Here is a 24260-nt window from a genome sequence, read left to right as displayed (position 1 = left end):
AAGGCAAACAGGGAGATCATATGAAGAAGTAGAGAGATTCATGATGAAGTGGCATCAGTTCAAATACAAAGAAAGAAAGTTATTACAAAGTTTGTGCAAAGAGAATAGACAAATAAGTGATGGAGGGAGGCAGCTAATCTCCAAAAGGGACGATCTTCCCATCCACCACTTCATTGCATATTGAGATCATGGAGAGGTCAAGCTCGGGGTACTGGCAAGCGAATTGCTCCAAGGCAGCGTCAAACCCGGCGGCGAGGACTTGGGCGGAGCTCAGCTCAAGCTCTTCGTTTTGTTGCTTGAGCCCCTCGGTTTGCTGCTTCAGCTCGTCAGCTCGCTTCTTCAGTTCTTCAGTTTCCCTGCGAGTCTGAGTGAGGTCTTCGGCAACCTTCTGGTTTTCCTCCCGCGCCTGGGCCAGCTCTGCAGCGATCTTTGCATTTTCCACTCTAGCTTCGGCGAGCTCAACCACGGCTTCATCCCTCTCCTTTTCAACTTTTCCCAGGAGAACCTCCCGATCGACCGACCTCTTCTCCAGGTTCTCTACCTTGGCTGCATCCGCTTTGATTGATGTCTCCAGGTCAGCCACCTTGAGACGGTAGGGGACCAGCTTGCTCTCCAGCTCGATTTTTTCTTGAGTTAGGAGGTGCAACTTCTGGCGCAGATTGGTGGCCTCCTTACGCGCCACCCTCAGCTCGGTGCTCATGGCGTCTTCCACCCTCGAGTGTTCGATTTCAGCCATCATGAGGTTGCAAGACAATTTCTCCGCCTCGATCCTTATCAAGCGATTCTCCTCTTCGAGTATGGAGATATCACCTTGAAGTTTCTTGTTGAAGCTCTCCACAGCTTTTGTTATGATAGAGGGGAGGTCCTCTGCCATCATTTTGAGCCTGGCTGTGAAGGGCCCCCAGATCCCTTGGACCGCGAGGAGAAGGTTTGCAACCGCTGTTGGTGGAGGCGCTGAAGGAGCCTGGTGCTGGTTCTCGCCACCACCCTCTTGAATTGGTTGCTGAGGTTGGGCTTCTTTGCGTTGTGGGCGCCCTCATCCCCACCTGGCGCAACCTCGGCGATTGAGGTCGTTGAAGGAGGACCCTCTCCAGCGGATACGAATGGCGTGGAGGCGCTCAGAGGGTTCTCCATGAAGTTGGGCTCGTTGGCCTCAACCGCAGGAAGTGCAGCCGCCAAGGGCACTGCTTGAACTGGCGGTGTTGGAGCTGGGGGAGAAGGTGGTGTTGGTGTTGGTGCTGGGGGAGAAGGTGGTGTTGGTGTTGGAAGGGCAGGTGGAGCAGGTAGTGAAGAAGGTGCCACCCTTCTCCTTTTGGTGATAAGGCCATCCTCTGTTGCCTCATCGTCCTCTTCTTCATCTTCTTGGACCACTTGAGGAGTTTTCCTCTTTGGTTTCCTCAAGATGAGTTTTTTTCGTTGAGGAGTTGGGCCTTGAGGGGGCGACCTGCCCTGAGCGGCGGCGATCTCCACCATCGAGTTTGGCACGGTTTGAGAACCCGATGCCAACTTGTGGGTTCGGGCGAGCGCCCTCAGTTCAGCTAGCTTGCCTTTGCCCAGCATGATATCTGCACAGTTCAAGTATACAAGTAAGCTCAAAGACGAAAGTAAAATATATGAGTACATGTGCAAACGAGACAAACAAATGGTGCAGGAAATAAAAACCAGGTCTAGTATACAACCAGCAGGACGCCCAACAACAAGTAATAGAGATGCAGCACGAGATAAAGCCTAAAGGTCGAAGTAAGTGCTAACCTATGTGAGCTTCGAGTTGGCTCTCAAGGAACTCGAAGGTGATTATTGAAGAGGTAGGGAAGGTGATGTTAGCGGCTGCTACGCTCTTCCAGAATAGGCATAGATCCTTGTCCAGCTCGCCCATGTTGTCAGGACTTCTAGGCCTTCTGAAGCTTCCCTTGGAGTCCTTATTTCCCTTGTTTACCCAGTACAAGGGAAAACCGTCGAGCAGCAAAGGGTCTAGGTCATTCTGGCGCACTTGGACGAATTTTCCCTTCCAATCTTTGTAAGATTGCTGGAAGATCGAAAGAATCGACCTCCCAGCAATTCCGTTCAGGCTCACCCAAAGGCGATCTCCAGGATTTTTGGCCTCGAACAAGAAAAGAAATACATCTACCAAGGCCGGTAGTCCCAAGTGCGCGCACATAATTTGAAACGCCCGCACGAAGGCCCAGCTGTTGGGATGAAGCTGGGCGGCGGCGATGTCGAGCTCGGTTAGGAGTTCTCGTTCAAAACGGGTAAGGGGAAACCTAAGTTTCACCTTCTTGAAGACGGTGGTATACACGAAGCAGAACAGCTCGCCGTCGTTCCCCTTGTCATCTGCACAGATCGGCACGTCAGGAGGGCAAGACAGCACCATCAGTTTATCATCATGCTCCTTGTGGAACGAGAGGTTGGGCTCGTCCCCTTTCTTCAGCCGTAGCACTGCCAATGCAGAGTTCACTGAAGAAGTCTCCTTTAGCAGAGTTGAGGTGGCCCATGGGTATAGCTTCTTGTAGTCTGGAGAGGGAATGGAGGCTCCTCCGGCGACTGGTGGAGTTGCCTGAGCAAGGTTGGGGCGAGAGGTTGCAGGCCTCTCAGCCTGGGAAGAGGGAGCACCAAGTGCTCGCGGTGGGTTATGCGCTTGGATTGGAGGGTTTCGCGACGAAGGAGGAGGATACGCGGTGGTCTTTCTACGAGCCATCGCGGGAACTGCAAAGGAAAAAGGAAAAGAAGGATGAGCGAAGGTCGTAGAGGTCGACTTGATTGTGAATGAAGGATGAAAAACGAACAAACGAAAGTTCGTTGTGATGAAAGAAATGGAAGACGAAGCCCTAAGTTACGAAAAGGGAGAAGAAGAAGAAACAACCCACAGCGTATGCACCAGACAGTTAATGGATGATGCGAATCGGTTAAAATGCAGCAAACATCAACAGAAGAAGTAAAAGAGGTACCTTTCGATGATCAGATAAAAGTTGAAGGGGGTTGGAGATCGAGAGAGTCGAAGAGCGTCGTGGGTTTGCAGAAGAAGACTCAGAGCGTTTCGAAGGCAGGAAGATGATGAAACAGTAAAAATGAAATGGGTTTAGGGGTTTTTCAAACGATTTTTGGAAGCATAAACGACAGCTAAAGATGACCGTTGATGAAGCCACGTGTCGAGCGATTGGAAAGGTGTTTGGTGGACCGTCAGAAAAGCAGAAAGTACGAACGTTTGGAATTCTGCGCCAGCGCCACGTAGATCGGTAGTGACGTGACTTCTCTAGTCTTTTCGCTGGACAAGTCTTCGCTTAAGACTGGGGGGCTTGTGTATCGCCATGGTAGTCGGAAGTGATGACGTGGCAGCAAGCTATTATGCAGGCGTGTTGAGCGGGGCCCATGGCTGGCAGAAGGGAAGGAAGTCGGGGGGCTCGTGTGGTCGCCAGTTATTAAGTTGGCGTGCTCCAATCTATAGCATACCTAAACCGGCGGTCACCAAGATTGAGATAAAGTCGCCGGATGCGAACCCAGACGACCTAGTGGTTAGAGATCGCCGAAACAAGTACATCGCCGAAGATGAAGTCGTCAGATAGTCATTTCCTAGCTGGCCAGAGGCTGAGGTCGGGTAACGACTTACCTGAACATGCACGGTGAAGCAAGAGAAGTAGATCATGAAGGCGGCCGGCGAGACCACAGGGAAGGTGTGTATGAAGGCACCCGTACTCGCCACGTAGAAGAGATCACGCTCCAAGGCAGCTATGCACTGAGTTGTTTCATGCATAAGTAACTTAGCCAAAAGCCTGAAGAGTAAGAAGTGGCGCCCAAGTCAAGGATGCTCCAGATGGTGACACGTGTACAGCTGGATACGGACCACGTGTCCAGATGTGTAACTGTCAGGAGAGAGAAAGTGCACAGGTATATAAGAGATTTTAACGAACTTCTGAGGTACGCACGTTTAGATTACTTTTATACGCTTGCGAGAGCTTGAGTACGCTGAGAGAGAATTTTGCACGGTTCCTTAGAGTTCTTGAGTTTTCTCTTAGTATTTGGTGGTTCAGTCGCTGACTTGGACGTCGGAGCGTGATCGGCCGCAGCGGCGCCGTTCTGTCTTTTGCAGGTTCTTGAGGTGAATCACGGTGAAGGACGGAAGCTAACACGGCGCAGAAGTCGATCTAGGTTTGACGAGGCAAGGTTCTTGCGTCCCGGTCAACAGGCAGGATCATGTATATATTTGAAACATTTGTCTTTAGATAGTTTATAACAGTGATAGACATTGATTTACAAGAAATTACCATGAAAAGACTCGAAACTAGTTTTTTTTTATGTAGCTGAATGAATTTATTGTATAAATTTGATAGATGAGTCTCACTAGTAGTGATAAACATTGGTTTTCAAGTAATTAGGAAGAAAATAGTTGAAACTAGTTTTTTATTGGTAGTTGCATGAATTTGTTGATATATTTCTGATCCTGCCTGTTGACCGGAGCGCTGGAGAATGCCTCGTCAAAGGATCGACGTGCGCACCGCTTATCGCCTTTCGTTCCTCCCTGGATCTACTTCAAGAACCTGCAAAGAAACGACACGGCGCCGCTGCGGCCGATCGCACTCCGATGCTCAAGTCAGTGACGGTATCACCAAATACTAAGAACTAGAACCGTGCAAAAACTCTCTCTCACAACAGCTCTGTCACTCGCAAGCGTAAAGTGTATGAACTGAACGTGCGTACCTCAGAAAGTTCGTTAAGAGCTCTTATATACCTGGTGATTTTCTCTCTCCTGGCAGTTACAGACTTGGACACGTGGCTCGTATCCAACTGTACACGTGCCATCATCTGGAGGCTCCCTGACTTGGCGCTGCTTCTACTCTCATTTTGGCTAAGTTACCTATGCATGGTACTGCCCAGTGCATAGCTAACTTAGGAGTGCGATCTCTACTGAAACTGGCGAGTTAGGGCCTTCATACACCTTCCCTGTGGTCTCGCCGGCCGCCTTCATAATCTGCTTCTCCTTCATCTTCGGCGATGTGCTTGTTCTGGCGATCTCCGACTGCTTGGTCGCCTGAGTCTGCATCTGGCGACTTCATCCTCAACCTGGCGATCACCTATTCTGGTAAGCTGGAGATCGGAACACACCAACTTAACAATCGGCGACTACACGTGCCTCCCGACTTCCTTCTTAACTGCCGACCTGGCGCCTTGTCAACACGCCTACACTGTAGCAAGGTGCCACGTCATCATACCCGACCACCAGGGCGGTACACAAGCCCCCCAGTCTTAAGCGAAGACTTGTCTAGCGAAAAGACTGAAAGAGCCTTCGTTAACACCGGTCTACGTGGCACTGACGCAGAATTCCAAGCGATAGTACTTTCTGCTGCTCTGATGCTCCACCAAACCCTTCGCGCATCGTTCGACACGTGGCTTTCATCAACGGCTATCTTCATCTGCCGTTAGCGCTTCCCAAAACCATTTCGAAAACCCTTAAACCCATTACGTTCCACTGTTCCATCACTTTCTTCCTGCTTGCAAAACGCTCTAACTTCCCTCTGCGAAACTCTCGACGCTCTTCATCGTTCCAGATCTCCATCTTCCTCCCTTGTCTTCCTGATCATTGAAAGGTAATTACTTTCCTTCATCTGCTGGGTTTCCTTGCATTTTCACCGATTTGCATCATCCTGTAACTACCTGGTGCATACGCTGTGGGTCGTTTCTCCATTTCTCTTCTGCGTAACTTAGGGCTTTGTCGATCGTCGCAACGAACTCACATTCGTTCGTCGTTTCACCTTCCTTCCATGACCGAGTCAGCCTCTGTAACCCCCTGATTGTTTTTCCTTTCTTCTTCCTTTGCAGTTGCTATCATGACTCGCACAAAGATCACCCCAAACCCCCCTCCATCAGCACGAAACCCTTCTTCACAAGCGCACGACCCACCCCAAGTTCGTGGCGCTTCCTCTTCGCAGGCTGAGAGGCCTGCATCTTCCTAAGCTGCTCTGGCCCAGGCGACTCCACCAAACGCTGGAGGAGCCCCCGTGCCTCTGCCAGACTTCAAAACACTATATCCTTGGGCCACCCCAACCCTTCTAAAGGAGACCTCATCGGTGACCACTGCGGGAGCAGTTCTGCGGTTGACAAAGGGGGACGAGGCCTATCAATCGTTTCATAAGGAGCACGACGAGAGGATGATGGTGCTGCCTTGCCCCGCCGCTCTGCCAGTGTGCGCTGATGAAAAAGTGAGCGCCGACGGCCCCTTTTGCTTTGTTTATACAACTTTCTTCAAGAAAGTCAAACTCAGATTTCCCCTCACCCGATTCGAGAGGGAACTCTTGACCGAGCTCAACATTGCCGCCGCCCAGCTTCACCCCAACAGCTGGGCGTTTGTTCGAGCCTTTCAAATAACGTGCGACCACCTGGGGCTGCCTGCGTCGGTGGACGTGTTTTTGTTTCTTTTTTAGGCCAAGCACCCAGGAGACCGCCTGTGGGTCAGCCTGAATGCCATTGCTGGGAGATCCATTTTTACCATCTTCCAGCAATCATACAAAGATTGGAAGGGGAAGTTCATCCAGGTTCGCGCAAACGATAAAGACACTTCCCTTCTCGACGGCTTCCCCTTGTACTGGGTGGACAAGGGGAAAAAGGAGTCCAAGAGCTGCTTCAGGAGGCCCAGAAGTCCTGATAGCATGGGAGCTTTGGACCGAGACCTCTGCCTATTCTGGAAGAGGGTGGCAGATGCCAACATAACATTCCTGACCCCCACCCTGATCTCCTTCGAGTTCTTTGAGGACCAGTTGGAATTCCAAATAGGTTAGGACACTACACTCTTGTTATGATATTGCTTCTGATACTGTTTCTGGGCGTCTTGTGCGATACGCACAAGACTTTGGTTTTACCTTTTCTGCATATACCTGTTTTGCTGTTTCATTGCCTCATACACCCATCTCTTTCTTCTCTGAGCTAATTCATGCATTTTCGTTTCATGCAGATAATATGCTGGGCAAAAACATGCTCGCCGATTTGAAGGCGCTCGCCCGAAACCACGGGTTGGCGACCGGTTCTCAGACGGTTGCCAACTCGGCGGTCGAGAATGCTATCGTTCATGGGCGATCACCGCCCAAGGAACCCACCCAGCGAAAGAAACTGGTCCTTAAGAGGCCAAAGCGAAAAGCCCCCCAAGTCGTCCAAGAGGAGGAGGAAGAGGACGACGAGGTCACTGAGGATGGCCTCGTTACAAAGAGGAAAAGGGTGGCACCACCTTCACCACCTACCCCACCCCCTCTTCCAGTTTTAACACCACCATCAACACCTGCTCCTCCTCCCTCATCGCCAACACCACCAGCCCCTTCACCACCAGTCCAAGCAACTCCACTGGCCACTGCGCCACCAGCAGTCGAGGCTCAAGAGCCAAACTTTCTGGAGGACCCCCCAAGTGCCTCTACGCCCCATATCTCAGCAAGAGGGGGCCCTCCTTCAAATGCTTCAGCTGCAGAGAACGTTCCGACCGGGAATGAGGTTGCTCACACCTCCCCAATTCTAATTACCGAGTCCCCGGTCGCGTCGCCACGCCAGGAAGCAAACATTGAAAACCCTGCTAAGGAAGGTGGCGGCGAGAACCCTCCACAAGCCCCCCTGGCGCCTCTCCAGGCATCCAACCTTTCCCTTGAAGTCACAAGGATGTGGGAACCTCTGACTGCCAAACTCAAAACCATAGCAGAGGATATCCCATCGATCATAACGAGGGCTGTGGAGAGCTCCACCAGGAGGCTTCAAGACGATCTCTACCACCTCAAGACTGAAAATAGTACTATGAAGGTTGAGGTGGAGAAGGTGTCATTCAGCCTAACGCTCGCGGAAATGGAACATTCCCGAGTAGAGGATGCCCTAAGTACCGAGCTTAGGCTGGCGCGCAAGGAAGCTGCTGACCTTCGCCGCAAAGTCCATGAACTTGCCCAAGAGAAAGTTGAACTTGAAAGCAAAATCGTGCCTCTGCGCACCAAGGCGAGCGACCTGGAGGCTCAAATTCAAGCTGACGCCGCCAGGGTGCAAAAGCTGGAGCAGAGGTCGATTGACCGCGAGAAGCTACTTGGGCAAGTAGAAAAAGCGAGGGACGACGCCATGGCTGATCTCGCCGAGGCAAACAAGGAGAAAGGGAAGATGGCTGCTGAGTTGGCCCAAGCTCAAACAGAATCCAAGAAGGTTACTGACGACCTTCTCCACGCTCAAGAGACCAACAAACAACTCCAAAAACAGGTTGAAGAGCAGGGGCAGCAGAACAAAGAGCTCAAGAAACAGGTTGAAGAACTTCAAGGACAATTTGAAGAACTTAAGCTAAAATCTGCTCAGATTCTGACTGCTGGATTCGAAGCCGCTCGGGAGCAATTCGCATGCCTATTCCCTGATCTCGACCTCAGCATGGTGTCGTTAAACAACGAAGTAGTAGATGGAAAGGTCGTTCCCGCCGAAGACTCAACCAACTCCACCCCATCTGCTTCTTTATAAATTCACTTGTATTTACCTTGTAAAAACTTTTGCATATGTGTTTTGAACAGATACTTATTTCAATTGCTGAACTTGGATATTCTCTCCCTTGACTTCTTTTAAGCGCTTTAGCCTTCCTTGTATGCTTAACTTTGTCGGATTTAACTTAGTGATTTTGCAAACGCGACCTTTGACGGAACCGCCTCGAGCCAACTCAAACTTAAGCAAAAATCACCTTAGACAACTTGTACTCTTAAGGCAACTAACCTCATTACAGGAATACCCTTCAAGCGACGAACTGTAACTTAATCGTTGGCTCGAACAACGTCCCACTCGACTTGCTTTACCAAACAAGTCTTTCAACCTTCTCGCCGTCGTTTGAACCTTTCCCGATCGCCAAGACCCCTTGGTAACATCAGCTTTTTCTAGCCTCATGCTTTGGCAATCGTTTCTTTATCTGGGGTAGAAACGCCCTTTGGAATCTCCTCTTGCCTTCCTGACCTTCAAAGCAAAAGACCGGCTGGCTGGGCGTTCTCTTCGAACCTACCTTAGCCACCTTTCAAGTTTCTTCCACCCTCTTCGCTATACCTGAGCTCGTTCGAGACGAGAAGGATTTTATCTTGCCTATGCTCGCACGTAAGCGAGAAGGTCTTTTAACTCGCCTGAACTCGCTCATCAGCGAGAAGGACTTTTACTCGCCTGAACTCGCTCGTCGGCGAGAAGGACTTTAAATGGCCTTAACTCGCTCGACGGCGAGAAGGACTTTGTCTGGTGCCTCAACTTGCCCAGGGTGTACATCTCCTCCCCCCTGGATGCACTGAGGACCTTTTCTTTCTCACGCCTGCACTCGCTCGACGGCGAGGAGGTCTTTAATGGGCCTTAGTTCGCACAACGGCGATAAGGACTTTGTATGGTGCCTCAACTTGCCCAGGGCGTACATCTCCTCTCCCCTGGATGCACTGAGGACTTTTCTCTTTCTCGCCTGCGCTCGCTCAACGGCGAGGAGGTCTTTAACTTGCCTCGACATTGCCCCAGGAGTTACATCTTCTCGCTCCCAGAAACACGGAGGACTTTTTCTCTCTCTCGCCTGCACTCGCTCGACGGCGAGGAGGTCTTTAACTTGCCTCAAAACGCGCGAGGGTGTTGAGGTCTTTCATCTGGTGCCTCCGATCGCCGAAAGACGATGAGAACTTTGAAAACTTAACTGGTGCCTCCAATCGCCGAAAAACGATGAGGACTTAAAATTCTTTAGAAAGCACGCGATATATCTTTTCTTGCCTTAAATCATGTACAAATGACAAGGTCTTTCTTCAAAACTTTTGAAAATATCACACATGCAATCTGAAAACACCTTATACTTCGAAAACTCTTCTTTTATTGGGTGGCCTCATTAAAAACCCTCCTTAGGGAAAAAAGAGTGCCCCCTTGAAACTGTTTTAACAGAGACATTGTAATATAACATTTGTGTTTGTCTTTACTTACAAAGCTCTCAACTATAGTACAACTTCAAATGTGTGGCGTTCCAGGTACGAGGGATCGCTCCTCCTTCCAGCGTCTCTAAGCGGTAGGCCCCGTTCCCGAGCGCCTCGGTTATTCTGAACGGTCCAGTCCACTTGGGTGACAGTTTATTCTCCATCTCGTACTGGTGGGCCTTCCTCATCACCAGATCGCCTTCTCTAAACTGCCTTGGCATCACCTTTGAGTTGTATCTTCGCTCAATCCTCCTCTTCACCGCCTCAGCCTTCAGCCTTGCCTCTTCCCTGACTTCATCCAGCAGATCCAGGTTCAGCCTTCTCTCTGCATTCGAGTCTTCCTCTACAAAGTTCTGGAATCTCGGCGAGCTCTCCTGGATCTCCACCGGAATCATGGCGTCGCACCCACAGACCAAGCTAAACGGGGTCTCATGGGTTCCTGACTGCTCGGTGGTGTGGTACGCCCAGACTATCCGGGGCACTTCCTCAGCCCAACTTCCCTTGGCTTTCTCAAGCCTTCTCTTCAAACCTCTCAACAACACCCGATTAGCTGATTCCACCTGGCCATTCGTCTGAGGGTGCTCGACGGATGCAAACACTTGTTGAATTCCAACCCCTTCACAAAGCTTCTTCAACAGGTGGCTTGCAAACTGCGTCCCATTATCTGACACCAGGCGCTTAGGCACTCCAAACCGGCACACAATGTTCTTCCACACAAACCCTTCGATCTTGTGCGCGGTGATCTGGGCCACTGGTTCTGCTTCAATCCACTTGGTGAAATACTCAATCGCCACCACCAAGTACTTCATCTGCCTGATCGCCAGTGGAAAAGGTCCCAGGATGTCGATTCCCCAAGTATGAAACGGCCAAGGGCTATAGATCGACTTCAACTCCTCGGAAGGTGCCTTGTGCCAATCGGCGTGCTGCTGGCATTGTTTGCAGCACTGGGCATACTTCTTGCAATCTTCTCTCATGGATGGCCAATAGTAGCCTGCACGGAGAGTCCTTGCGGCCAGAGCTCGACCCCCGACGTGACTTCCACATATTCCTTCGTGGAGCTCTGCCATAATTCTCGTGCACTTCTCGCCGTGTATGCATTCCAGGAGTGGGTGAGTGAACCCAAACCTGTACAGATCGCCATCAATCAACGTGTATTTGCTAGAATTTTTCTTTACCTTCCTGGCTTCTGTTGGATCCAGCGGGAGGAGACCATCCGCCAAGCACCGCTTGTATTGCGTTATCCAAGTGTCTGGCTCATGGGTGGCGCAGACCTGCATCACATCCACCTTCTCTCCTCGGCATGCTCTGATTCTCGGCGATCTCAGAGTTTCCTGCGTCAAAGACTTATGGCTTCTCGCTGCTCTCTCCGTCGACTTGCTTATCTGAAGGACCAGGTGATCTGCTGCAAATGCCCTCGGCGTCTTCAGAGTTTCTTGAATCACCGTCCTCTGCCTACCCCCCTTGCCTAAACTGGCGAGCTTAGCAAGCAAGTCAGCTCGGGCATTCTGTTCTCGGGGCACATGTACCACTTCAAAAGAGGCAAAGGAATTCTTCAATTCCTGCACATACGCCAAGTAAGCCGCCATTTGTGGATCTTTAGCCTGGAACTCGCCTGTTACTTGCCCTGTGACTAGCAGCGAGTCACTCTTAGCCATCAGCACTCTAGCTCCCATCTCTTTGGCCAGCAGAATCCCGGCGATCAGCGCCTCGTACTCTGCTTGATTGTTGCTGGCTTTGAAGGCGAATCTCAACGATTGTTCGATCAGCACGCCGTTGGGTCCTTCCAATATTACTCCAGCACCGCTACCCTGCTGGTTCGATGATCCATCCACCGAGAGTACCCAACGGAAGTCATCTCCTTCCACCCGCGTCGCCTCCGATGAGAGCTCGACTACGAAATCTGCAAAGATTTGCCCCTTGATCGGGCCTCGGGGCTCATATTTAATGTCAAATTCTGACAACTCCACTGCCCACTTCACCATTCTTCCTGCAACGTCAGGTTTCTTTAAGACCTTCTGGATGGGCAGGTCAGTCATCACCAGTATCGTGAAGCTGTGGAAGTAGTGGCGCAACCTCCTCGCCGAAAACACCACAGCCAGCGCAGCCTTCTCCAGGGCCTGATATCTCGTTTCTGGGCCCTACAACACCTTGCTCACGAAATAAATAGGCTTCTGAGCCTGATCTTGATCCTGGGCGAGCACCGCACTCACCGCCCTCTCAGTTACAGCGAAGTACAACCTGAGAGGAATTCCTGCCAGCGGTTTGCACAGAACCGGCGGGCTCGCCAGATACTCCTTCAGCTTGACGAAAGCTTCCTCGCACTCTTTCGTCCAAGCGAACTTGTTATTGCGTCGCAGACATTGAAAATAGGGATGCCCCTTTTCTCCGCTAGCTGACACGAAGCGAGATAGGGCTGCCATCCGACCTGTTAGCTGCTGGACCTCTTTCACCGTAGCCGGGCTTCTCATCGCCAAGATGGCGGCACACTTGTCCGGGTTAGCTTCTATTCCTCTTTCAGTCAAGAGAAAACCCAAAAATTTTCCAGCCTCCACGCCGAAAATGCATTTCTCCGGGTTAAGCTTCAACTTGAACTTGGCGATCGTCGTGAACAATTCTTCCAAGTTTGCAACGTGCTTGCTCTTCTCCTGCGAGGTCACGACCATGTCATCGACGTAAGCTTGCACGTTCCTTCCCAGCATTGGTGCAAGTACTCGATCCATCAGCCTCTGGTACGTGGCCCCCGCGTTCTTCAGCCCAAAGGGCATCACCTTATAGCAGTAGCACGACCTCTCCGTCATGAAGGATGTTTTCTCTTCATCCATGGGATGCATCTTGATCTGATTATAGCCCGAGAAGGCATCCAGGAAGCTTAGCAGCTTGCACCCTGCAGCACTATCAACCAGGGCATCAATGCTTGGTAAAGGATATGAATCCTTTGGGCAAGCTTTATTCAGATCGGTGAAATCGACGCACATGCGCCATTTCCCGTTGCTCTTCTTCACCAGTACAACATTCGCCAACCATTCAGGGTACTGGACTTCCCTGATGTGGCCTGCAGCGAGGAGTTTCTGGGTTTCGTCCCTGATTGCCTGCCTCCTCTCCTCGTTGAATTTCCTTCTCCTTTGTCGCACCGGTCTCACCATGTTGTCCATCGCCAGGTGATGGCACAAGAAGTCGGGATCGATCCCGGGCATGTCCGAGGCGGACCATGCAAACGCGTCCAGATGCCGCTCAATCACCTTGGCGATCTGGTCTTGGAGATCGACTTCCAGAGATCTTCCCAGCTTGAAGATTTTCCCTCCGATCTCCTTTTCGAGCCACTGCTCGACAGGTTTGGGCCTGGATTCTCTGGCGATCACCGCCTTGGCGATTCCCAGTTCTCTCGCTTCCTCGGGGCGATTCCGCGCCTCTTCCTCCTCCAGGCCAGCATTCCTCTCCCCCAGCTCAGCATCTACCATCTCTACATCCCTTCCGACGGCCTCCTCCGTTACCGGCGGTCTGGGCTTCACACCGGGAGGCGGGGTGGTTGTTACATAGCTCACTGATCTTTTATTTTTCAGGCTATTCTCATAGCACTTTTTCGCTTCTTTCTTATCAGACTTTATCGTGATCACCACCCCTTCCATCGATGGCAACTTCACCTTCATGTGCCGTGTCGACGGGATGGCACCTATCCTGTTAAGAGTGGGCCTTCCCAACAGGATGTTATACGCTGAGGGGGCGTTTACGATGAGGTACTTGATTTTCTCCGTCCTCGACCCAGCCTCATCGGTAAACGTGGTTCTCAGCTCAATGTACCCCCTGACCTCCACCTGGTCGCCGGCGAACCCATACAAGCACCCTCCATAGGGCCTTAGCTGGTCAAGGGGCAATTCCAGCTGCGTGAAAGTCGGCCAGAACATCACGTCTGCCGAGCTTCCTTGGTCCACCAGAACTCTGTGGACCTTCCTTCCCGCCGTGATCAACGAAATAACAATGGGATCGTTGTCATGAGGCACAACGTCCCGAAGATCCTGCTTGGTGAACGTAATGTCCACTTCCGGCGAGTGATCTTCAAACATGTCCACTGACATCACCGATCGCGCATACTTTTTCCTCTGCGATGCGGTGCATCCACCACCTGAGAAACCCCCTGCAATGGTGTGGATCTCCCCATGGATAGGCATCTCGTGTTGCTGGGCTTCTCCACCTGCCGGCTGGGAACTCGACGCTCCTCCGGTCCTTCTGTCCAGCAGATAGTCGTTTAGGAACCCGCTCTTAACCAGATCGTCGAGCTGGTATCCTAAAGACAAACACGAGTCCAGGTTGTGGCCAAAGCACTGGTGGAACTCGCACCAAACGTCTGGCTTTGACCCCAGCACCTTGTCGCCCACCTTCTCGGGCGCCTTCAACCTAGCAGATATGTTAGGGATAGCGATCAGGTCCGCTAGTCCCATGACGAATTTGTGCTTAGGCGGGCGATTGTACTCTCGGCGTGCTGGTTGTTGGCGTGCTGGTGGTTGGCGCGCTTGGCTTCTTCCCTTATTTCTCCTATCGTAAGGATAGCGAGTCCTTTGGTCTTTTCTGGCCGCCGCCGCCGTTTCCAGCACCCTCTGTGGCTGGATCCTGGTCTGGGCGCGTGGCCTGGCGGGAGCCACGCTGCCTCTCTTCTCGGCGACTTCACTCTCATCGGCGATGTGGGCCACCGCAAGTCGCCTGACTTCAGCAAACGTCGCTGGATGAGCCCTGATCAAGGCCTCGCAGAATGGCCCTGGCTGCACGCCCTTCTTGAAGGCATAGACCAGCATTTCTTCATCCTTGGCCGGCGATCTGACCATCTACGCTCCGAAGCGATTGAGGTAGTCTCTGAGGGACTCCCCATGGTACTGCCTTATATCAAACAGAGCATAGGACACCCTGGGCGGTGCCTTATTCACAATGTACTGCTCGACAAAGATTTTCGAGAACTGTTGAAAATTGGTTATGTGGCCATTAGGCAGGCTCACAAACCACTCCATCGCCGTTCCCTGGAGCGTGCTCACGAACATCTTACAGTAGACGGCGTCCGACCCTCCCGACAGCATCATCTGTGTGTGGAACGTGGTCAGATGAGCTTCTGGATCCTCCACGCCGGTAAAAACAGCTTTAACCGGAACCACGCTCGTGGGAATTGGCGTGTCGGTAATCGCCTGAATAAAAGGCATTGGGAACACACGAGGTGGCGTCGACGGTGCCACCTCTTCAGCAGAAGAACGTCCCTGCTGCTCCTGAAGAGCTCGACGCAGCTCCTCAGCTACCTTGCTGAGCTCCTCGTTCCTGGCGCGAGAGGCGACCAGGTCCTCATGTATCCTTGCCTGCTCTACGCGCGAGGCTTCCACAGTTGCCTGCAACGAGCGCATCATTTCCGCCATCTGCGCCATGGTCATGGCGGCGTCGCCTTCAGCAGCGACGGGAGCCACAGGACTGGAACGATTGCTTCTCATCTTTCTCATCAACTTCAGCGAACCACAAGAATACAGCAAACAACACTTCAACCACGATCGAAACAGCGATCAATCGGAGAAAACTCAAGAAACTGCGCAAGAAACCAAGAACACCGCAAACCTTCGCAGAAAACCACAAAAGAACTCGAACTTCCCCCAGACAGATTGCGCGCAAGCAACAAAAGACCTCACTCCACCGATTGAAAGCCAAACAAACGGTACAAAACACGAACTCACCGAACGAAACTCAAAGAAACTGCACACGACGGTTGCACCAGCACACAACCGCGCAGAAAACCTCGAAAACTTCCACGAACTCACGCTGTGGATGGGAGCACGTTTTACACGGCCCCACGGTGGGCGCCTGATGATCCTGCCTGTTGACCGGAGCGCTGGAGAATGCCTCGTCAAAGGATCGACGTGCGCACCGCTTATCGCCTTTCGTTCCTCCCTGGATCTACTTCAAGAACCTGCAAAGAAACGACACGGCGCCGCTGCGGCCGATCGCACTCCGACGCTCAAGTCAGTGACGGTATCACCAAATACTAAGAACTAGAACCGTGCAAAAACTCTCTCTCACAACAGCTCTGTCACTCGCAAGCGTAAAGTGTATGAACTGAACGTGCGAACCTCAGAAAGTTCGTTAAGAGCTCTTATATACCTGGTGATTTTCTCTCTCCTGGCAGTTACAGACTTGGACACGTGGCTCGTATCCAACTGTACACGTGCCATCATCTGGAGGCTCCCTGACTTGGCGCTGCTTCTACTCTCATTTTGGCTAAGTTACCTATGCATGGTACTGCCCAGTGCATAGCTAACTTAGGAGTGCGATCTCTACAGAAACTTGCGAGTTAGGGCCTTCATACACCTTCCCTGTGGTCTCGCCGGCCGCCTTCATAATCTGCTTCTCCTTCATCTTCGGCGATGTGCTTGTTCTGGCGATCTCCGACTGCTTGGTCGCCTGAGTCTGCATCTGGCGACTTCATCCTCAACCTGGCGATCACCTATTCTGGTAAGCTGGAGATCGGAACACGCCAACTTAACAATCAGCGACTACACGTGCCTCCCGACTTCCTTCTTAACTGCCGACCTGGCGCCTTGTCAACACGCCTACACTGTAGCAAGGTGCCACGTCATCATACCCGACCACCAGGGCGGTACAATTTCATAGATGACTCTCTACAGTAGTGATAGACATTGGTTTTCAAGAAATTAGCATGAAAAGAATTGAAACTAGTTTTTTTGTGGTAGTTGCATGCGTTTATTGTATATATTTGATAGATGAGTCTCTACGGTAGTGATAGATATTGGTTTTCAAGAAATTAGCATGAAGAAAAGACTTGAAACTAGTTTTTTTATGTTAGTTGCATGAATTTATTGTATGAGTGTCTATGGTAGTGATAGACATTGGTTTTCAAGAAATTAGCATGAAAAGACTTGAAACTAGTTTTTTTTGTGGTAGTTGCATGCATTTATTGTATATATTTGATAGATGAGTCTCTACAGTAGTGATAGATATTGGTTTTCAAGAAATTAGCATGAAATCAGATGAAACTAGTTTTTTTCTGGTAGTAGCATGCATTTATTGTATATATTTGATAGATGAGTCTGTACGGTAGTGATAGATATTGGTTTTCAAGAAATTAGCATGAAGAAAAGACTTGAAACTAGTTTTTTTGTGGTAGTTGCATGAATTTATTGTATATATTTGACACATGTGTCTTTAGATAGTTCATAACAGTGATAGACATTGATTTACAAAAAATTACCATGAAAATACTCGAAACTAGTTTATTTTTATGTAGCTGCATGAATTTATTGTAAAAATTTGATACATGAGTCTCACTAGTAGTGATAAACATTGGTTTTCAAGGAATTAGGAAGAAAAGAGTTGAAACTAGTTTTTTATTGGTAGTTGCATGAATTTGTTGATATATTTCATAGATGGACTCTCTACAGTAGTGATAGACATTGGTTTTCAAGAAATTAGCATGGAAAGAATTGAAACTAGTTTTTTTGTGGTAGTTGAATGCATTTATTGTATATATTTGATAGATGAGTGTCTACAGTAGTGATAGATATTGCTTTTCAAGAAATTAGCATGAAATCAGATGAAACTAGTTTTTTTGTGGTAGTTGCATGAATTTATAGTATATATTCGATAGATGGGTCTCTATAGTAGTGATAGATATTGGTTTTCAAGAAATTAGCATGAGAATACTTGAAGCTAGGTTTTTTGTGGTAGTTGCATGAATATATTGTATATATTTGACACATGTGTCTTTAGATAGTTTATAACAGTGATAGACATTGATTTACAAGAAATTACCATCAAAAGACTCGAAACTAGTTTTTTTTATGTAGCTCCATGAATTTATCGTATAAATTTGATAGATGAGTCTCACTAGTAGTGATAAACATTGGTTTTCAAGTAATTAGGAAGAAAAGAGTTGAAACTAGTTTTTTATTGGTAGTTGCATGAATTTGTTGATATATTTCATAGATGACTCTCTACAGTAGTGATAGACATTGGTTTTCAAGAAATTAGCATGAAAAGACTTGAAACTAGTTTTTTTTGTGGTAGTTGCATGCATTTATTGTATATATTTGATAGATGAGTCTCTACAGTAGCGATAGATATTGGTTTTCAAGAAATTAACATTAAATGAGATGAAACTAGTTTTTTTGTGGTAGTTGCATGAATTTATAGTATATATTCGATAGATGAGTCTCTATAGTAGTGATAGATATTGGTTTTCAAGAAATTAGCATGAAAATACTTGAAACTAGGTTTTTTGTGGTTGTTGCATGAATATATTGTATATATTTGACACATGTGTCTTTAGATAGTTTATAACAGTGATAGACATTGATTTACAAGAAATTACCATGAAAAGACTCGAAACTAGTTTTTTTTATGTAGCTGCATGAATTTATTGTATAAATTTGATAGATGAGTCTCAGTAGTAGTGATAAACATTGGTTTTCAAGTAATTAGGAAGAAAAGAGTTGAAACTAGGTTTTTATTGGTAGTTGCATGAATTTGTTGATATATTTCATAGATGACTCTCTACAGTAGTGATGGACATTGGTTTTCAAGAAATTAGCATGAAAAGAATTGAAATTAGTTTTTTTGTGGTAGTTGCATGCGTTTATTGTATATATTTGATAGATGAGTCTCTACGGTAGTGATAGATATTGGTTTTCAAGAAATTAGCATGAAGAAAAGACTTGAAACTAATTTTTTTGTGGTAGTTGCATGAATTTATTGTATGAGTCTCTATGGTAGTGATAGACATTGGTTTTCAAGAAATTAGCATGAAAAGACTTGAAACTAGTTTTTTTTGTGGTAGTTGCATGCATTTATTGTATATATTTGATAGATGAGTCTCTACAGTAGTGATAGATATTGGTTTTCAAGAAATTAGCATGAAATCAGATGAAACTAGCACTACAAAAAAAAATGTATATTGTGGCGGTTATTTTCGTATAAACTAGCGTTTATAACCGCCACAATATACACTTGTGGCGGTTTCCCAAACCGCCATAGAACTGGCCGCCACAAAGTTTAATGTGGCGGTTTTAGGCTACCCGCCGCAACACCCGCCACTTTAAACATAGTGTAAATAGTGGCGGTTTTTATATGTAAGTAGTGTCAGTTATAACTGTCACAATTTACATTCATTGAAAAAGATTTTGGCACCATAATATACGTAAGTAGTGTCAGTTATAAATGTCGCAATTTACATTCATTGAAGAAGATTCTGGCGCCATAATATATATAAATAGTGACATTTTTAACTGACGTAATTTTAATTCTGAATAAATAAAATTTAACCACCACTTTTTTATAATCTGTTTTATACAATTATAAAATTTAACCACCACATTTTTATAATCTGTTTTATACAATTATAAAATTTAACCACCACATTTTCATAATAAAATAAAATAATGTATAAAATTATAATCATCCATTCATTTCATTGAAAATTAAAGCACACATAATAATGTTCAAAAGTTTATATAATTTAAAATTAAAACACATAAAAAGTTCATACATTCCTAATCAAATTTAAAATTACAACAAAGTTCAAGTAACATCAGTTTGGTAATTGTTCAAGTTCCACAACTTCCCATAGTGCCTCTGATGTGTCCACCGGAAGGGGTTTTGCTTCAGAACTTGGTAGGTACCGCTTGAAATCAGTGCGCACTCTCCATCCTTTATCATAAGCCAAAGTGTGCCTATCCTTTTGAAACAGAGTGTTAATACGCAGTATACCTCTATGGACAACAATCCAAGCCCTCCTATTTCTTTAGGAGTGTAGAAAATGACAGGTGGGAACCTGATAAAAGATACAGAAGTTTGGATTATCCTTGCTGTAAACAGAAACAAAGTTGTTCTCCCACTCCAATGTTGAGATGCTTCGAGGAAGACGATTCTTCATATCCCAAAAGACATCCTCCCAAGATTGACTGAATTATACCAATTAAAATGTCAAAAAAATTAAGAACCAAACGTCAATATATAATATATTATATATTATATATTAAACTGAAGTAAAAAAAGTTAACTAAAACAAACTTACTTGGAGTGATGGTTGTGAAGCTGCTAGATGATTGTAACAAACTTACTCCCTATATAACTATACATCACCAAGTTCATCCTTTGTTTTTGAAGAGGTAACATGGAGATATCAAGAAACTTACAAGTGTAACTTTATATCACATAAGGGTAAGAATATTCCAAACAAGTGACATCCAACTTAAATAAATCAATAAATATTCAAATGAACATTATAATCCATAGAATCTGGAAGAAATGACAAACTACCATAAGTATTGTTACTTTGCTTCTTTTTCCCACTCATACGGTTACTCTGCATCATCATGATATGGGAAGGTGTCACAATCACACATGCCCACGGGAATCTAATCAATTACCACTACCTATTTTCCTACCAAATGTTACCATTTCTGTTACCAATAATTTTTTTATTGATTAAACTTTAAACATAGAACAATAATTTTTTTAAATGTGATCATCCAGAGATATAGTGCATACGAATATACAAAATTTTGTCAACAATAGAAAACCAATCAAGAAAGAAAATGCATCATACAGTTGACAAGGTACAAATTTACTGTGTAAAAGAAGTAGAATCACTATCGTTCTGAAAACCAAGAGCTATATTGTTGATGTCATCAAATCGAGGATCAAGTAAAAGGTCTCCTCTAGATTCTGCAAGAATCTACCAGTTACAGTCAAGTTAGACTTATACCTATGTGAGAAACAATCCTGTAAAGATTTTATTTTATTGAAAACCAGCAAAAGCTTATTTAAAATTTAGAAATATAGTTCAAAGATAATAAAACTAACATTTTATTTATCAATCTGAAAACCCATTATGATTTCAGATAATAATAAAATACCACAGCGCTAACAATAAAAAGAATAGAGTCATAGTTTCTAATAATCGATTATTCGTGTTGAGGCAACTTTCAAGTTAAAAATCATACAACACTACTTCTCCCAAGTATTAATATCACATTATCAACTCAATAAGATAGCTTTGCATATCCAAGGGACCCATACTATAAAGTAGATTGATCTTTAAAAAAAATGAAATGAAATGATACAAAGAAATAAGAGGTGCTCGTACCGTTGTCATACTTTTTACCATCCGGGTCTACATTCTCAACCATGAAAATATCATCAAAAATAAGTTCACCTTCTTGTCCTTCAAAGCCAATTAGTTTCAGCTATTCAAACTCCAAAGCAGAGCAACAGCCTGACACTACATGTTGAGATTAGCACTAGAATTCAAAGGAAAAGCATTATACTATTTATGCTTGATAGAAAATTCAAATGTATGAGCATTATACTAATTATGCCTAACAAAAAATTCAAATGTATGAGCAATAAAGAAGCCACAATGGCATTACTGAGATATCCAACCTCTTAACAACAGTCACAATGCGATGGCATGATTCATCTAAGAAAAATAGTAAAACATCTCAACAATTACAAATTGACAACATCACATACATTTAATCTTCCAACTTCCACACCAGTATGATAACTAATTTCTAATTACAGTTTTGAAGACAAGACATTATAGTGTACCATCACTCCAGTTTTCTCCTATCTTTCCTCTCTTAACAAATAACATATAATACAATGAAACAGTTGTTATATAGATGCATAACTTCTGAAATTGAAAAAAAATAAAAATGACGTTCTTGAATTGTTCACAGATTAGGATTATAATTCTTACTTGTTTGATGCACAGATTTTCAAAGACGTAATAAATTTGTTAACTTAGGGTACTGACTCATGCATAAGGGCGTCAAGGGATTCTACGTAAGATCAGGAAGTGGCAAAAACTCCTGACTTGGGCATCATATTATGATCCTACATTCTCCTACTAAAACACTTGTACATGTGCGTAAAAACAATATAAATGTCATTTTAAAACAAATGAAAAAATTCATAATTTTAATGTCACAACTTAAGATCCAAATTCAAACAAAAACTCATAATAGAAATTTAACAAGTCATAACTCATTTTATACTGCCTGATTATAAAATTCTATTCAGCGGTTCAACCTTTGTGATTCAAAAGAAAATGTATATAGACTATAAGATAAAACCAAAAATAAATAATCAAAAGATAGAACAGAGAGTGATTGAGTGTGTAAGACCCACCAAGAATAGGTTTCTTAAAAGAGGCCTTATTGGCAATTCGGTGACTGCGGCAGTCGCGGTTATGAAGAAAGAGAGTTCCAGTGGGGTAAGATACAGAGGTTTTTAGCTAGGCTCCTTTTGGTAGATATAAAGCTAAAATACGTAAATGTTAACTTAAAGGCAGCGCAACAATAGTCGATGGTGCACGCCATGAGCATGGTTTGCCAAACCTAATAGTTTTTTTGGTTTAAAAAGTGGAAGAAGAGGTAACCTGGACATCGATGCACCTCAAGTTGAGGATTGTGGAACCCTCTTTTGAGCATTTTCCATTCCTCGACGCGCTGGTAGCGATAGAGCCAAAGATAAAATAATTTGGAAGTTATGATTGATTTCACGGTTGCAATCTGAAAACATTAAGCAATTGCTATTATAATATAATAGAATAGTGGGAACCTTTTCCAAATCAAGAAGAGGAGCGGTAACAAAGATCAATTGCTCAGAGTGAATCAAATTAAGCAACCAATTAAAAACTTCTAAAAACATAATCAAATACGGATCAAGTAACGATTTGAATATCCAAATATTTCTAAAGGCACAATTAAAAACTGATAAAATGCTTATAGAATAGAACAATTACTCATAAATAGATTACTTACCACAAGCCATTGTGATTGAGGCCATCTAGCTCCAGAACTCCCACTACCTGAAACATGACAGCAGTACAACAATACAGAATGAATCACAGACCACAACTCATTGAGGAGCAGAGTGCAGGAAGATGGAATAGAAATTACAATAAAACCCTAACCTTATTTTTTAGAAGAACCGTAGAAGAATGAAATCAAAGGAAAAATAAATTGTAGGTGAACGAACCGCAGCTACCGAGCACGAGTACGCGTAAATTGGAAGAAGAATCGCGAGCACGAGTAGGTGTAAGCTTGTTCTTGATTTTCAGATCTCAAAGGTTTGAGGTATTTTGAACGTAGGATGGGAACGTAGGGTTTATCAAGCATTTGAAAAAGTTGGAAACGTAGGGTTTATCAAGCATTTGGGAAAGTTGGGAATGAGGGATTTTTTAAATTAAGCTTTGAGTATTTAGATAAAAATAAATTCTGCTAATAATTTTTATTTTTTTTTGAGATCTGTTTAAAAGTTTTGGAAGTGAAGGATAATTTTTTTTTTTTTAAATCTGTTTAAAAGTTTTGGAAGTTAGAGTGTGGAAATTAGTAATAAGAAAAAGTTTTGGAAATTTTTAAAAGTTTTGGGTGATAAAAAAAAAGTTTTAGAAAAAGTTTTAAAAAATAATTAAGAATAAACCAATTTTCGGTTACAAAAAATATTTTTAAAAATAATTGAAAATAATGAGGGTATAAAAATTTATTTTTATTTTGAAGGATAATTGTGACGGTTGAAAATGACATTTTAAAAGATAATTGTGACGGTTAATCAAATGTCGTATTATACTGAAATTTGTGGCGGTTATTAATAACCGCCATATTAAAACTGTCATTTTTTACACGATTTTTTGTAGTGTAGTTTTTTTGTGGTAGTAGAATGCATTTATTGTATATATTTGATAGATGAGTCTGTACGGTAGTGATAGTTATTGGTTTTCAAGAAATTAGCATGAAGAATAGACTTGAAACTAGTTTTTTTGTGGTAGTTGCATGAATTTATTGTATATATTTGACACATGAGTCTTTAGATACTTCATAACAGTGATAGACATTGATTTACAAAAAATTACCATGAAAAGACTCGAAACTAGTTTTTTTTTATGTAGCTGCATGAATTTATTGTAAAAATTTGATACATGAGTCTCACTAGTAGTGATAAACATTGGTTTTCAAGTAATAAGGAAGAAAAGAGTTGAAACTAGTTTTTTATTGGTAGTTGCATAAATTTGTTGATATATTTCATAGATGGACTCTCTACAGTAGTGATAGACATTGGTTTTCAAGAAATTAGCATGGAAAGAATTGAAACTAGTTTTTTTGTGGTAGTTGCATGCATTTATTGTATATATTTGATAGATGAGTGTCTACAGTAGTGATGGATATTGCTTTTCAAGAAATTAGCATGAAATCAGATGAAACTAGTTTTTTTGTGGTAGTTGCATGAATTTATAGTATATATTCGATATATGGGTCTCTATAGTAGTGATAGATATTGGTTTTCAAGAAATTAGCATGAAAATACTTGAAA

The 24260-nt window shown here is 45.0% G+C and overlaps 2 long non-coding RNA genes across 4 annotated transcripts; both read right to left on the bottom strand.

Moving 5' to 3' along the window:
• Window positions 1–19378: 19378 nt before the first annotated feature.
• On the bottom strand, window positions 19379–20095 carry LOC150027530 (uncharacterized). The gene is made up of 3 exons (XR_016521108.1): window positions 19957–20095; window positions 19714–19843; window positions 19379–19612 (listed from the first exon to the last, which is right to left on the bottom strand). It is a non-coding gene; the product is annotated as an uncharacterized LOC150027530 (long non-coding RNA).
• A 20-nt stretch (window positions 20096–20115) lies between these two features.
• LOC137824572 (uncharacterized) lies at window positions 20116–23114 on the bottom strand. Of its 3 annotated transcripts, XR_016521106.1 has the most exons (5): window positions 22864–23114; window positions 22712–22758; window positions 22327–22459; window positions 21031–21165; window positions 20116–20247 (listed from the first exon to the last, which is right to left on the bottom strand). It is a non-coding gene; the product is annotated as an uncharacterized LOC137824572 (long non-coding RNA). The 3 variants fall into 3 exon arrangements; XR_016521107.1 differs by lacking the exons at window positions 20116–20247; window positions 22327–22459 and adding an exon at window positions 20348–20619; XR_011083270.2 differs by lacking the exons at window positions 20116–20247; window positions 21031–21165 and adding an exon at window positions 22077–22208.
• Window positions 23115–24260: the final 1146 nt, after the last annotated feature.

This window comes from Phaseolus vulgaris, chromosome 5 (genome assembly GCF_051622355.1).
Source record: "Phaseolus vulgaris cultivar YP4 chromosome 5, ASM5162235v1, whole genome shotgun sequence".
Lineage (NCBI taxonomy): Eukaryota > Viridiplantae > Streptophyta > Magnoliopsida > Fabales > Fabaceae > Phaseolus > Phaseolus vulgaris.
Note: the sequence above shows the minus strand (reverse complement) of the source record. Positions and strands in the feature narration are given on the sequence as shown.